Source organism: Oncorhynchus kisutch, linkage group LG15 (genome assembly GCF_002021735.2).
Source record: "Oncorhynchus kisutch isolate 150728-3 linkage group LG15, Okis_V2, whole genome shotgun sequence".
NCBI classification, from domain to species: Eukaryota; Metazoa; Chordata; class Actinopteri; order Salmoniformes; family Salmonidae; genus Oncorhynchus; species Oncorhynchus kisutch.
In genome coordinates, this window is record NC_034188.2 from 62,787,134 (window position 1) to 62,804,215 (window position 17,082).

Genomic DNA, 17,082 nt, shown 5'->3' on the forward strand with positions numbered 1-17,082 from the left:
GTGTGTGTGTGTGAGTGAGTGAGTGAGTGAGTGAGTGAGTGAGTGAGTGAGTGAGTGAGTGAGTGAGTGAGTGAGTGAGTGAGAGAGAGAGAGAGAGAGAGAGAAAGAGGTGTGTGTGTATGAGAAGGCAGCAGTGCCCACCTTTGCCCGAACTCTAAAGGACATCGCTCGCAAACTTATCCCCAACACTTCACACAGGAGCAACAGATCAATAGACACCCCACCCAGACCAGCGAGACACCCTCCGAGACCTGGAGGACCCCTCCCTGGACCTTTTGTGTTTTCGTTATATATTTAGTCCGGCCAGGGTGTGACAGGGGTTTACGTGTTGTATTCGTATTGGGTTTTGTAGGCATTGGGATTGTGGTTGATTAGGGGTGTGTCGAGTGTAGGCTTGGCTGCCTGAGGCGGTTCTCGATCAGGGTCAGGTGCTTCTCATTGCCTCTGATTGGGAACCGTATTTAGGCAGCCTGAGTTTCGCTTTGTCTTTCGTGGGTGATTGTTCCTGTCTATGTGTAGTGTTCACCAGATAGGCTGTAATAAGTTTCACGTTCCGTTTGTTGTTTTTGTATTTATTCGTTATTTCATGTACCGTCACTTTTTTCATTAAAAACATGAGTAACCACCACGCTGCATTTCGGTCCGACTCTCTTTCAACGAACGAAGAACGCCGTTACAGAGAGACATATTTCCTTCAGATTACACAGATCCACAAAGAATTCGAAAACAAATCCAATTTTGATAAACTCCCATATCTACTGGGTGAAATTCCACAGTGTGCCATCACAGCAGCAAGATTTGTGACCTGTTGCCACGAGAAAAGGGCAACCAGTGAAGAACAAACACCATTGTAAATACAACCCATATTTATGCTTATTCATTTTATCTTGTGTCCTTTAACCATCTGTACATTGTTAAAACACTGTATATATATATATATATAATATGACATTTGTAATGTCTTTATTGTTTTGAAACTTCTGTATGTGTAATGTTTACTGTTCATTTTTATTGTTTATTTCACTTTATATATTATTTACCTCACTTGCTTTGGCAATGTTAACAGATGTTTCCCATGCCAATAAAGCCCTTGAATTGAATTGAATTGAAAGAGAAAGAGAAAGAGAAAGAGAAAGAGAGAGAGAGAGAGAGAAAGGTGTGTGTGTGTGTGTGCTGAACTGAGCAGCACAACAACACTAAGTGATACAGATCTGCTTTCCTCAGACGTACAGCAGCAGTTGAGGATGAGCTGTGTGTGTGCGTATGTAATGTGTATTCTAGTGTTGTACATCCTAGATAGAGGTGAATGAGGCGTGTTACACAAGACGAATCTGGCATGACCACGCACCATGTACAACACCAGGGACAACCAGCCACTAGGTCAAGAGGACAGGAGAAGAGAAGAGGGAGAGATGGGGATGAGTTTGGAGTGTTTTCCTGGCAGGCAGACAGTACCTCTGCCTCCAGAGAGAATCCTCCAACAGAGAACATTGAGAGTATCACAGCTATCTCTATTTGTGTAATTGACTCTCCCTGCAGTTTACATTCTCACAGGCATTCTGACCTCTGTATTATGGGATGTAGGTCTCTCTCTCTTTAGATTACAGTGCAATAAATCCTCCAGCGCTGTTGTCCTGCACAAATAAACCCCACCAAGTGTTGATGCAAAAATACAAAGTTGGAAGTGGAGAGAAGCACTCGCTTCCTGTGAAAGTTCCGGAAAAGCCGTAAACATGGCCAGTCTGTCTCTAGGGGAGCGGGCACACTAGGCTGGGGAGCGTGCGTGCGGAAGGGACAATGTGTGCATTTTTGTATGGTTAGGCAGATGTGTGCTTATGGCTGTTTATGTATGTGTGGTCATGTAAGTGTACGTGCCTGACTCGAAGTGTGTGTGTGGTGGGGTCAGTAGTTCTTCTCTCTATATAAAGACAGGGCTGTTCTGTAGCCAAGTGGCCAGCTGTTGATAGGTGTCTGTTTACACGGAGTCACAGAGAGAACACTGACTGAGACACAACCTTCTGTAGACGCTAGCTAACACTCTCAGAAAGTTCTCATTCACTTCTTCTCTAAACCCACCACTAACAAACATGTTATGACAATCTGTAAATTTACTGAATTTTCACACCAATTCAATCATTCTGATCTTTACTAGAGCCCAGTTTGCTGATGAGTCATGTAGTCATCAGTCTCCTGACCTGGTCCATCATGTCACTACAGAGACCTGACCTGGTCCATCATGTCACTACAGAGACCTGACCTGGTCCACCATGTCACTACAGAGACCTGACCTGGTCCACCATGTCACTACAGAGACCTGACCTGGTCCCCCATGTCACTACAGAGACCTGACCTGGTCCCCCATGTCACTACAGAGACCTGACCTGGTCCATCATGTCACTACAGAGACCTGACCTGGTCCCCCATGTCACTACAGAGACCTGACCTGGTCCCCCATGTCACTACAGAGACCTGACCTGGTCCCCCATGTCACTACAGAGACCTGACCTGGTCCCCCATGTCACTACAGAGACCTGACCTGGTCCCCCATGTCACTACAGAGACCTGACCTGGTCCACCATGTCACTACAGAGACCTGACCTGGACCACCATGTCACTACTGAGACCTGACCTGGTCCCCCATGTCACTACAGAGACCTGACCTGGTCCCCCATGTCACTACAGAGACCTGACCTGGTCCATCATGTCACTACAGAGACCTGACCTGGTCCCCCATGTCACTACAGAGACCTGACCTGGTCCCCCATGTCACTACAGAGACCTGACCTGGTCCATCTTGTCACTACAGAGACCTGACCTGGTCCATCATGTCACTACAGAGACCTGACCTGGTCCATCTTGTCACTACAGAGACCTGACCTGGTCCACCATGTCACTACAGAGACCTGACCTGGTCCACCATGTCAGACTCCTGTGACTGTTTGTGACTCTACACTAACTCTCTAATTTTGAATATGTGTTTCTCCTATGGAGGGAGGGAGAGAGAAGGAGGGAGATGGAAAGAGAAAGAGATACAGGCTTTTTAGGCGGGCGGAGGGTAAGTGTCAGTAAGCAGCCTCTCAGTGTCAGTAGTAGGCCAGGCAGGGGAATGAGACAGCCCAGGGAAGGGAATAGCAGCTAGGGGTTAGGGAAGAGGTTTAGGGCTCTAACTAACTCAATAAGGCTGGGGCTAATGAACAGGGGGAGGCTGCTTTCTTTCATTAGATGTGAGAGCACACTGCATCCCAAATGGCACCCTATTCCCTATATACTATTGAGTAAAGCCCTTGGTCAAAAGTAATGTACAGTGTACATGCAATTTACAAAAGTAGTACACTATATAGGGAATAGGGTGCCATTTGGGAAATTGTGTTTTATACACATGTACACTCCATGTCCCGGACCCTGGGATCTAATGTTACAGTTCTGAGAGGAGAGACCAGGCTGTAGTTTAACAAGCCCGGGTAGGACTAATCTAAAGTGACGGCCAAATTGCGAACTAAATTGCGAACCAGATTTCTTAAAAACTCCAGGGTCAGAAAAGCTGTTTTCATTCTTGTTGTAATGTCTGAAATGATTGCAGAACATCCATTGTGATGTGTAGAAATACATGTAAAAGTAACTAGTTGAAAAATGATTTGTTTTTTTATTGAGAAATTCACTAAATACTAGAGTCATCTGTGCAGTGCAGAAGAGGGCAAAGGTCTGCTACTTTTCTGAACCCAAGTGACAACAACAAACACACTCCTGGGGAATGTTCTGTCGGAAGCTTGGAGTGGCGCTAGACGTCCCTCTCGCTGACCTCTCATCAACATCATGCTCTCCCCTCCTGTCAGAGTCTCACCCTTCAACCCTTCTCACCCCCTCAGCTACATCTTAATTACACTACATTTAGACCCTTCAAATGGCGTCCGCCGGCTGCCCCCATTGTGTGTGTGTGTAGGGGGTGGGTCCATGTTTTCAATTTCCTCCCCTAATGGGCCAGTAATGTCTGGGAGGGTTGGGCAGCAGGAGTGTTCCGGGAGAGAAGCAGAGCCCCGGGACACTGACCTCACCAGATCCTAGAGGTCATGAACTTTGACCCTGGGAGCAGTGAGTAGCCGGCCCAGAGGGCTGGAGGGGGAGGGCCGCCATGCTAGGGTTGGATTACCTCACTGTGTCTACTGCTGCTGTCACAAGACACACACCCTTACCCCCACAGATTGGAGCGGCAGGGTAGCCTAGTGGTTAGAGCGTTGGACTAGTAACCAGAAGGTAGCAAGTTCAAAACACCGAGCTGACAAGGTACAAATCTGTCGTTCTGCCCCTGAACAGGCAGTTAACCCACGGTTCCTAGACGGCATTGAAAATAAGAATTTGTTCTTAACTGACTTGCCTAGTAAAATAAAGGTAAAAAAAATAATAATAACAAAAAATAATTTAAAAATTGCTGCCGGCCGAGGTGATGTCAGAGAGTGAGCTCACACAAATAGTGAGACAAGAGAAAGACAGAGAGAGAGAGACATACAGAGGGGCAGACAGACAGTGGCAGAGAGACAGGGAAAGACAGAAACAGAAATGAGGCAGTGACTTCTCACAATGACATCATTGATTAACCAAGACGTGCCACCAGTGCGGGCTTATCCTTTGTTCAAATTAAGACCAGCGTTCGTGTTTCATAACATGATGTGAGCTCTATGGCATCTCCCGTCTAGCTATATCAAATAGTCATGTTTTCATAACATGATGTGAGCTCTATGGCATCTACCGTCTAGCTATATCAAATAGTCATGTTTTCATAACATGATGTGAGCTCTATAGCATCTACCCTCTAGCTATATCAAATAGTCATGTTTTCATAACATGATGTGAGCTCTATAGCATCTACCCTCTAGCTATATCAAATAGTCATGTTTTCATATACCTTTAAAGACTAATGTCAATATCTGAAAGTGTACATCCGCTTTGGCATTCAAACCTATAATCTAGCTCACAATTATATTTTCAACAATATAATGTGGGTATAATATCATCCTCCCATAGACCACAAATACCAATTCCTTTACTTTCAAAAGGCCATACATGTGATTTTTACATTAGGATGTCTGAGGAATATTTATTCTAGGGTTTTCATATTCCAATAAAAGTTGGAAAATTGTTGTACTCCCTACGCCAAGGGCTTGTATAGGAAGTGAAGGGGGTTTGGCTCAGGGCTCAATGCACTTTCTACCTCTTCCACATGGTTTGTTATTGCAATAGGGGTTCGTGGTGGGATGAAACACTTTCACATACATAGGGTTTAACATGGCAACACACACCACAACTTCAAACTAGTAGTAAATATTAAAGGAGCCTCTCTCTATAATGATCCAATGACAACTCTGGAAAAGAGGTTGCAAGATTAGGGAAACCTGCCCTTTCTATGTCAGCCTGCTCTGTATATGATGGAAGTTTTCTCTTGGCAATGGCTCACATTAGATCTGTATTAGGGTTGCCAGTCTGTTCCCAGTGCTGTCCGAAACTGCTCTGTTTTTTTCACTTGAAGACCAATCCTTGAAGACCACAGCCTCAAACGCTTTAGAAACGCTTTTTCACCATATTATCGAATAATTTAACATTCTGTAGTAACACAATACACTCACCAGGCCTGTGTGTACGTGTGTGTATACATACAGTGGGGCAAAAAAGTATTTAGTCAGCCACCAATTGTGCAAGTTCTTCCACTTAAAAAGATGAGAGAGGCCTGTAATTTTCATCATAGGTACACTTCAACTATGACAGACAAAATGAGAAAAAAAATCCAGAAAATCACATTGTAGGATTTTTAATGAATTTATTTGCAAATTATGGTGGAAAACAAGTATTTGGTCAACAATAAAAGTGTATCTCAATACTTTGTTATATACCCTTTGTTGGCAATGACAGAGGTCAAACGTTTTCTGTAAGTCTTCACAAGGTTTTCACACACTGTTGCTGGTATTTTGGCCCATTCCTCCATGCATATCTCCTCTAGAGCAGTGATGTTTTGGGGCTGTTGCTGGGCAACACGGACTATCAACTCCCCCCAAAGATTTTCTATGGGGTTGAGATCTGGAGACTGGCTAGGCCACTCCAGGACCTTGAAATGCTTCTTACGAAGCCACTCCTTCGTTGCCCAGGCGGTGTGTTTGGGATCATTGTCATGCTGAAAGACCCAGCAACGTTTCATCTTCAATGCCCTTGCTGATGGAATCAGGTTTTCACTCAAAATCTCACGATACATGGCCCCATTCAATCTTTCCTTTACACGGATCAGTTGTCCTGGTCCCTTTGCAGAAAAACAGCCCCCAACGTATGATGTTTCCACCCCCATGCTTCACAGTAGGTATTTTTTAAATTTATTTTTATTTCACCTTTATTTAACCAGGTAGGCTAGTTGAGAACAAGTTCTCATTTGCAACTGCGACCTGGCCAAGATAAAGCATAGCAGTGTGAACAGACAACACAGAGTTACACATGGAGTAAACAATTAACAAGTCAATAACACAGTAGAAAAAAAGGGGAGTCTATATACATTGTGTGCAAAAGGCATGAGGAGGTATGTGAATAATTACAATTTTGCAGATTAACACTGGAGTGATAAATGATCAGATGGTCATGTACAGGTAGAGATATTGGTTTGCAAAAGAGCAGAAAAGTAAATAAATAAAAACAGTATGGGGATGTGGTAGGTAAAAATGGGTGGGCTATTTACCGATAGACTATGTACAGCTGCAGCGATCGGTTAGCTGCTCAGATAGCAGATGTTTGAAGTTGGTGAGGGAGATAAAAGTCTCCAACTTCAGCGATTTTTGCAATTCGTTCCAGTCACAGGCAGCAGAGAACTGGAACGAAAGGCGGCCAAATGAGGTGTTGGCTTTAGGAATGATCAGTGAGATACACCTGCTGGAGCGCGTGCTACGGATGGGTGTTGCCATCGTGACCAGTGAACTGAGATAAAGGCGGAGCTTTACCTAGCATGGACTTGTAGATGACCTGGAGCCAGTGGGTCTGGCAACGAATTTATAGCGAGGGCCAGCCGACTAGAGCATACAAGTCGCAGTGGTGGGTGGTATAAGGTGCTTTAGTGACAAAACGGATGGCACTGTGATAAACTGCATCCAGTTTGCTGAGTAGAGTGTTGGAAGCAATTTTGCCGAAGTCGAGGATCGGTAGGATAGTCAGTTTTACTAGGGTAAGTTTGGCGGCGTGAGTGAAGGAGGCTTTGTTGCGGAATAGAAAGCCGACTCTTGATTTGATTTTCGATTGGAGATGTTTGATATGAGTCTGGAAGGAGAGTTTACAGTCTAGCCAGACACCTAGGTACTTATAGATGTCCACATATTCAAGGTCGGAACCATCCAGGGTGGTGATGCTGGTCAGGCGTGCGGGTGCAGGCAGCGAACGGTTGAAAAGCATGCATTTGGTTTTACTAGCGTTTAAGAGCAGTTGGAGGCCACGGAAGGAGTGTTGTATGGCATTGAAGCTCGTTTGGAGGTTAGATAGCACAGTGTCCAAGGACGGGCCGGAAGTATATAGAATGGTGTCGTCTGCGTAGAGGTGGATCAGGGAATCGCCCGCAGCAAGAGCAACATCATTGATATATACAGAGAAAAGAGTCGGCCAGAGGATTGAATCCTGTGGCACCCCCATAGAGACTGCCAGAGGACCGGACAGCATGCTAAGGTGGCTGAGGTGCAACCGTGACCGGCTCGGAAACCAGATTGCAGACAGCGGAGAAGGTACGGTGGGATTCGAGATGGTCAGTGACCTGTTTGTTGACTTGGCTTTCGAAGACCTTAGATAGGCAGGGCAGGATGGATATAGGTCTGTAACAGTTTGGGTCCAGGGTGTCTCCCCCTTTGAAGAGGGGGATGACTGCGGCAGCTTTCCAATCCTTGGGGATCTCAGACGATATGAAAGAGAGGTTGAACAGGCTGGTAATAGGGGTTGCGACAATGGCGGCGGATAGTTTCAGAAATAGAGGGTCCAGATTGTCAAGCCCAGCTGATTTACTTTGTCCTACTTTGTCCAGCATTCTTTGTCCTCCAAACACGACGAGCTGAGTTTTTACCAAAGAGTTCTATTTTGGTTTCATCTGACCATAATGACATTCTCCCAATCTCCTTCTGGATCATCCAAATGCTCTCTAGCAAACTTCAGATGGGCCTGGACATGTACTGGCTAAAGCAGGGGGAACGTCTGGCACTGCAGGATTTGAGTTCCTGGTGGCGTAGTGTGTTACTGATGGTAGGCTTTGCTACTTTGGTCCCAGCTCTCGGCAGGTCATTCACTAGGTCCCCCCGTGTGGCTCTGCGATTTTTGCTCACCGTTCTTGTGATCATTTTGACCCCACGGGGTGAGATCTTGCGTAGAGCCCCAGATCGAGGGAGATTATCAGTGGTCTTCTATGTCTTCCATTTCCTAATAATTGCTCCCACAGTTGATTTCTTCAAACCAAGCTGCTTACCTATTGCAGATTCAGTCTTCCCAGCCTGGTGCTGGTCTACAATTTTGTTTCTGGTGATCTTTGACAGCTCTTTGGTCTTGGCCATAGTGGAGTTTGGAGTGTGACTGTTTGAGGTTGTGGACAGGTGTCTTTTATACTGATAACAAGTTCAAACAGGTGCCACTAATACAGGTAACGAGTGGAGGACAGAGGAGCCTCTTAAAGAAGAAGCTACAGGTCTGTGAGAGCCAGAAATCTTGCTTGTTTGTAGGTGACCAAATACTTATTTTCCACCATAATTTGCAAATAAATTCATTAAAAATCCTACAATGTGATTTCTGGATTTTTTTTCTAATTTTGTCTGTCATAGTTGAAGTGTACCTATGATGAAAATTACAGGCCTCTCTCATATTTTTAAGTGGGAGAACTTGCCCAATTGGTGGATGACTAAATACTTTTTTGCCCCACTGTATATGTGTGTGTGTGTCCTCCCCTCAATTCGGTGCTGTTGTCCTGTCCCCTTTGCAGAAAAGAATCCCCAAAGAACGATGTTTCAACCTCCATGCTTGGGATGGTGTTCTTGGGGTTGTACTCATCCTTCCTCTTCCTCCAAACACGGCGAGTGGAGTTTAGATCAAAAAGCTCTATTTTTGTCTCATCAGACCACATGACCGTCTCCCATTCCTCCTCTGGATCATCCAGATGGTCATTGGCAAACATACAGCGACACACCCCATCCAACCTGACAGAGCTCGAGAGGATCAGCAGAGAAGAATGGAAGAAACTCTGAATACAGGTGGGTCAAGCTTGTAGCGTCATACCCATGAAGACTCGAGGCTGTAATCACTGCCAAAGGTGCTTCAACAAAGTACTTAGTACAGGGTCTGAATACTTATGTAAATGTGTATTTCAGTTTTTATTTTTAATAAAAAACATTTTGCTTATTTATTACAAAAATAAAGGGGTCTGAAAACTTTCCTAAATTCACTGTATGTGTGTGTGTGAGGGGAAAGAGGGTCATCAATTCTTATTTAAAGCCTTTTCCATGTGGCCATTTCATACAACAACCCGTATTAGAAACAAATTGACCTGCGTTTGCAAATCACTCTCAGTACAGCGGATGTGGGGCTCTTTCTAAATTTCCCTGTGGCTCAATTTAAAACAATGGAACACTTACAGAGAAGAAAAACATGACCAAAACTGATGTATTAGGATATTCTCAGCTTCATCAGTGGACATATATTCGACAAGCATAAAAAAGGCTTAAAATTCCAGAGAATATCTGAGAGAGAAAATACACATTTTGAAAAAAAAGGTTGGAGGGGGAGGAGTGTATTCGTAAATATCAATAAACACAAGTCTTCTGTCTCGGAAGCTTCCTGCTTTATTTGATTAAGCGGGGTGAAAAACAGAGCAGTCATGCTCCTTGCTTTTCTTCCTCTCCCCTTCCCCTGCAATCTTGGGCTCCCTTAATGGGAATCGGAAGTTTAAGTGGAGCAGCCTGGCTAGCCCCGGCCTAACCTCCCCATCTGGAGGGGTACTTGCCAGCCTTGGGGCTACTTCCAACCCTTCCCAGCTGTTGGGTTTGGGCCCTTTTTGTTTTCGTGGGCTTGAGAAAGCATATTTTTATAAATGATTGCCATATCCTCCACCAGCTGCTGACCCTGCTCTCTCCGACTCGCGTCCCTGAATGGGGCATGGTTCTCATTTAGGGCCCCGCCCCGTGGCTCGCTGAGGGTCCTGACCCCACCGCTGTTAGCACGCTAGCAAAACAGCTATGACAGTCAGCACACTGGCCAACAGCTCTGTGTCAAAGACTTGGAGCTATTAATACACTAGCAAGCACTACAGGTCTGAGTAAATGAATGGGGCCGAGCTCCCTGCCATCCAGGATCTCTATACCAGGCGGTGTCAGTGGAAGGCCCTAACAATTGACAAAGACTCCAGTCACCGAAGCCACAGACTGTTCTCTCTGCTACCGCACCACAAGCAATACCAATGCACCAAGTCTGTAATCAACAGGACACTGAACAGCTTCTCCCCTCAAGCCATAAGACTACGATAGTTAACCAAATAGCTACCCAAACTATCTGTATTGACCCTCTATGCACCAACTCTTTTGATTCATCACATACTGCTGCTGCTACATTTTTTATTATCTATCCAGTTGCCTAGCCACTTTAGCCCCACCTATATGCACCGTACCAGTCAAAGGTTTGGGCACACCTACTCATTCAAGGGTTTTTCTTTATTTGGACTATTTTCTACATTGTGTAATAATAGTGAAGATATCAAAACTATGAAATAACACATACGGAATCATGTAGTAACCAAAAAAGTGTTTCAGATTCTTCAAAGTAGCCACCCTTTGCATTTTCTCAACCAGCTTCACCTGTAATGCTTTTCCAACAGTCTTGAAGGAGTTCCCACATATGCTGGGCACTTGTTGGCTGCTATTCCTTCACTCTACGGTCCAAATCATCCCAAACCATCTCAATTGGGTTGAGGTCGGGTGATTGTGGAGGCCAGGTCATCTGATGCAGCACTCCAACACTCTCCTTCTTGGTGAAACAACCCTCACACAGCCTGGAGGTGTGTTTGGTCATTGTCCTGTTAAAAAAAATGATAGTCCCACTAAGTGCAAACCAGACGGAATGGCATTTCGCTGCAGAATGCTGTGGTTGCCATGCTGGTCAAGTGTGCCTTGAATTCTAAATAAATCACTGAAAGTGTTACCAGCAAACCACCCCATCACACCTCCTCCTCCATGCTTCACAGTGGGAACCACACATGCGGAGATCATCTGCTCACCAACTCTGCGTCTCACAAAGACACGGCAGTTGGGACCAAAAATCTCAAATTTGGATTCATGAGACCAATTGAAATGCATTCCAGGTGACTACCTCATGAAGCTGGTAGGGAGAGTGCCAAAAGTGTGCAACGCTGTCATCAAGGCAAAGGGTGGCTACTTTGAAGAATCTCAAATATAAAATATATTTTGATTTGTTTAACACTTGTTTGGTTACTACATGATCTCATACGTGTTATTTCAAAGTTTTGATGTCTTCGCTATTATTCTACAACGCAGACACTTGTAAAAATAAAGACAAACCTGGAATGAATACGTGTCCAAACTTTTGACTGGTACTGGATATAAACACTAACATATCTTGATTAAATAAGTATTCGACCCTCAACCCTCCGATTTTGCCTGTGCGTAGCTCTATTACGTTACTTTTTATCCTAAATAACTCTCTAGACCTTGTCGATGACAAGAATACCCATAACATGATGCAGCCACCACCATGCTTGACAATATGAAAACTGGTACTCAGTGATGTGCTTGCCGCAAACATAATACTTTGTATTCAGGACAGGAAGTTAATTTCATTTTTCGCAGTATTACTTTAGTGCAGTGGTTCCCAAATGTTTTATAGTCCCGTACCCCTTTAAACATTTAACCTCCAGCTGCGTACCCCCTCTAGCACAGACATTTGGAAACAAAACATGCCAACTTGAAAAATAAGCCACGGGAGTTTTTTGGAGCGAGAATTAAGACGACTATTAGTAAGTAGTAAGACATGTAGAAAGTAAGACATGTATAAAAGCAACAGATACCATTAATAAGAAAGGGCTAGAAGCGTCTTATATGGTGAAGTACCGAGTGGCTAGGACAGGCAAGCCCAATACTATTGTGGAGGACTTAATTCTTCCTGCTACCGTGGATATGGCTGGGACAATACTGAGGGAAAAGGCCCAAAAAACTATACAGACAATGACTTCATCAAACAAAAGTTTCACGACGCATCAGTGACATGGCAGGAGATGTTTTTTTTAATTTAAATTTTGTAAATATTTTACCCCCTTTTCTCCCCAGGTTCGTGGTATTAATTAGTAATTACTGAGGTAGAGCCTGGGCACGAACCCAGAATCTCTGGTGGCACAGCTAGCGCTGCGATGCAGTGCCCTAGACCACTGCGCCACCCGGGAGGCCCTAGGAGATGTTTTTAAACAATTACTGCTTCGTTTACAAGCCAGTGAATTCTATGCATGATGACATGGCGGGCCTGGCACAGCTCCTGGTATGTCTGTTACGTTTATGGAGGGGTCAATTAAGGAAGACATCCTCTTCTGCAAACCACTAGAAACCAGGACAACAGGAGAGGATATTTTTAAAGTACTGGACAGCTTTGTGACATCAAATGGACTTTGGTGGTCAAGATGTGTTGGTATCTGTACTGATGGCGCAAAAGCCATGACAGGGAGACATAGTGGAGTGGTAACGCGCGTGCAAGCGACTTGGGTACACTGCAGCATTCACCGAGAGGCTCTTGCTCCCAAGGGAATGCCTGACAGCTTGAAAGACGTTTTGGACACTACAGTGAAAATGGTTAAAGCAAGGCCTCTGAAATCGCATGTATTTTGTGCACTATGCAGTAATATGAGCAGAAACCATGTAACGCTGGTTATCAAGGGGCAAAGTATTGACACGTTTTTTTTATTTAATTGAGAGACAAGCTTAAAGTTTTCCTTACTGACCATCATTTTCACTTGTCTGACCGCTTGCATGATGATGAGTTTCTCACACGACTGCCCTGGGTGATGTTTTTTCTCGCCTGAATGATCTGAATCTAGGATTACAGGGATTCTCCGCAACTATATTCAATGTGCAGGACAAAATTGAGGCAATGATTAAGAAGTTGGTGCTCTTCTTTGTCTGCATTAACAAGGACAACACACAGGTCTTTCCATAATTTATTGATTTTTTGTGTGAAAATGAACTCAAGCATACAGACAATGCCAAATGTGATATAGCGAAGCACCTGAGTGAGTTGGGTGCGCAATTACGCAGGTACTTTCCCAAAATGGATGACACAAACAACTGGATTCGTTATCCCTTTCATGCCCTGCCTCCAGTCCCACTTACCGATATCTGAACAAGACCGTCTCATCGAAATTGCAACAAGCTGTTCTGTGAAAACTGAATTTAAATCAGAAGCCACTGCCAGATTTCTGGATTGGGCTGCGCTCAGAGTATCCAGCCTTGGTAAATCGCGCTGTTAAGACACTGATGCCCTTTGCAACCACGTACCTATGTGAGAGTGGATTCTCGGCCCTCACTAGCATGAAAAATAATTTTCCGCACACATTTAGTTAAGACTAAGACTCTCTCCAATACAACCCAACATTGCAGAGTTACCTGCATCCTTTCAAGCACACCCTTCTCATTAACCTGTGGTGAGTTATTCACCATCATTAACCTGTGGTGAGTTATTCACCATCATTAACCTGTGGTGAGTTATTCACAATTTTCGATGAACAAATAAAGTGTTTTATGTAAGATGGCTAAATAAAGAGCAAAATTATTGATGGTTATTATATTATTATTTGTGCCCATAAGAGCTCTTTGTCACTTCCCATGAGCCGGGTTGTGACAAAAACTCACACACATTCTTATGTTTAATAAATGTATTGTATAGTGTGAGTGTGGCAGGCTTACAATGATGGCAAAAAACAACATTTGAGAGTGATCTGACCCTGGTGCTAGAGGGGGTACGCAGCTGGAGGTTGAATGTTTGAAGGGGTACGGGACTATAAAAACTTTGGGAACCACTGACCTACATCAACAGCTTTAAGGGCTGTTAGCACGGTAGCTAGCCAAACATAACAACAAAGAGAGACAGGAAGAGAGGAGACGTAAGACACAACTTGGCTGCCTTCTTAGTGAAACTTTTAAACCCCCAGACAACCTGCATTCCTGAAATACCAGTCCCCCTGCATGTGTAAAGGGGATGGCCAAGCACCGGGTGTTGATGAAAAATGGATCAGGCCTTGTTAGCGCGGAGGTGGAGGTGGGTGGTGGTGCCAGTGCACAGTGTGCAGGGAGGGGGGCAGCATGTGTGTGCTGCTGCATTAAGTATGAGGGCCTGTCTGTTGGATTATTCACAAGGCCAGAGACTCCTCAGGTGAGGGCGACGCAGCCCACAGCCAAACAAGCCTGTTCTTTCACAGTGTGTTTTTTTGCACAGACTTTTTCACAGCTGGCTGGTGGACCCTCATACACACACCTTTACCATCAGATTGTAGTAGGCACATGCAAGGTGTATATCCATAGAGAAGGGTACGAAGCATAGCTACATACACCCTCTTGGTGCTGTCGACACTTTCCCTCTCCCAACCTCCTGTTGCCTCCCGTTTCACCCTCTTGGTGCTGTCAACACTTTCCCTCTCCCAACCTCCTGTTGCCTCCCGTTTCACCCTCTTGGTGCTGTCGACACTTTCCCTCTCCCAACCTCCTGTTGCCTCCCGTTTCACCCTCTTGGTGCTGTCGACACTTTCCCTCTCCCAACCTCCTGTTGCCTCCCGTTTCACCCTCTTGGTGCTGTCGACACTTTCCCTCTCCCAACCTCCTGTTGCCTCCCGTTTCACCCTCTTGGTGCTGTCGACACTTTCCCTCTCCCAACCTCCTGTTGCCTCCCGTTTCACCCTCTTGGTGCTGTCGACACTTTCCCTCTCCCAACCTCCTGTTGCCTCCCGTTTCACCCTCTTGGTGCTGTCGACACTTTCCCTCTCCCAACCTCCTGTTGCCTCCCGTTTCACCCTCTTGGTGCTGTCGACACTTTCCCTCTCCCAACCTCCTGTTGCCTCCCGTTTCACCCTCTTGGTGCTGTCGACACTTTCCCTCTCCCAACCTCCTGTTGCCTCCCGTTTCACCCTCTTGGTGCTGTCAACACTTTCCCTCTCCCAACCTCCTGTTGCCTCCCGTTTCACCCTCTTGGTGCTGTCGACACTTTCCCTCTCCCAACCTCCTGTTGCCTCCAGTTTCACCCCTGTGTCCGACAGAGAGAGAAACACAGCTCGTTTCCATGCTCTGTCTGGTAATTGCACAGTAATACTTCATTATGGCAGGGCTGTAATTTGGGACCAGACTCTTCAAAGCAGCTACAACCTCCTTGCGGGCGGCCACGGATACTTTAAGTCCACCCAACGGTCGTTCTGTTTGGACTGCTATTGTTTTTGGCTTACCGGAACCTTCTAAAATACACACGGAACGGCAATCACTGCGTATTTCTGCGTTATAATTGTGGTGCTGATTACAAAGTAGAGGATAAATGGCTGAAATTGGGCCGGCTGGAGAGCCAAAGAGAACACACAGTAGAACTAACAGTGAACAGGAGAGAGACTTCTAGTCAGACACTGTGGAGGAGATGAAACTACTACTGCGGTTGCCAGTTGTTGACCTGGGGTGTGTTCAGGAGGATCAAACATTCAGAGGTGTTGCAAAAAACACTTTGAAGATCAATGAGTTGCATTCAAGGATCAATGTTCGGGATGTTATGGTATTGGCAGATACCCCCAAAGCAGGTGTGAGGGTGAGTGGAGTGAGAGGCGTGCAGTGTGTATAATGTGTGTGTTATGAGAGATGGGGCTATGTGGAGTGGAAGTGCGCACGGGACGTGGTCTGTGTGTGGACAGACGGCGAGACAGACAGAGAGGACGACCAATGGACTAGGGACTCACTGGGCACAACAGAATCACATGCTGCTCATTTGGGTTGGAGGTTGGAGACATTCAGTAACCAGGTCAGGATGTCCGGTTCACACTCAGACTTAGCTGTGTTCACTTACTCAGGCGTAGCCATTTGGTTTTCACCCAAACATGAAACAGCTTTATTCATTTGTTAGGGCAATAGTTTATTAGTAGAATGCTGTAAAGGGTAGTAGTGTGGCGATACAGATGGTGTGTCTATCTGTATCACACACAACAGAGATGTACATGAAAGTCCAATATGTAACCAACACACTGATGGACTATAATGTCTACATAGGCTGGCTGTGTAGCGGTAAGAGCCTACAACAGGGTGTACAGTACTAACCGTAGGATAGGACCTGTGAGTCCAGAGAGAATTATAGTTTAAACAAAGCCCTGCCACCTCCCCTTCCTTCCTCAGTATAAATAATTCAACACACACATGCACGGTCACACACTCTGCTCCTGGCTCTCCTTGTTGTGTTCATTATACACACATGGTCACACACACACACACATGGTCACACACACACACACATGGTCACACACACACACACACACACACACACACACACACACACACACACACACACACACACACACACACACAGAGCCAGGGGGCTACATCATGCAAGGATATCTCCCTCTCATCCACAATACACACACCCTGCACGCAGTGGTATAAAGTACTTAAGTAAAAAAATACTTGAAAGTACTACTTAAGTCATTTTTGTGGGTACATGTACTTTACTATTCATATTTGACATCTTCTACTTTTACTTCACTACAGTCCTGAAGAAAATAATGTACTTTTTTACCCCATACATTTTCCCTGACACCCAAAAGTACTTGTTACATTTTCAATGCTTAGCAGGACAAGAAAATGATCAAATTCACACACTTATCCAGAGAACATCCTGGGTCATCCCAACTGCCACTGATCTGGAGGACTCACTAAACACAAATGCTTTGTTTGTAAATGATGTCTGAGTGTTGGAGTGTGCCCCTGGCTATCTGTAAATTATGTCTGAGTGTTGGAGTGTGCCCCTGACTATCTGTAAATGATGACTGAGTGTTGGAGTGTGCCCCTGGCTATCTGTAAATTATGT

At 45.1% G+C, this 17,082-nt stretch overlaps 1 protein-coding gene across 6 annotated transcripts in view; it reads right to left on the bottom strand.

The window, feature by feature from the left end:
* The window catches only part of LOC109905648 (BCAS3 microtubule associated cell migration factor), a 405,490-nt gene that overhangs the window by 134,815 nt on the left and 253,593 nt on the right, over window positions 1-17,082 (bottom strand). The gene's annotated exons all lie outside the window — the stretch shown is intronic.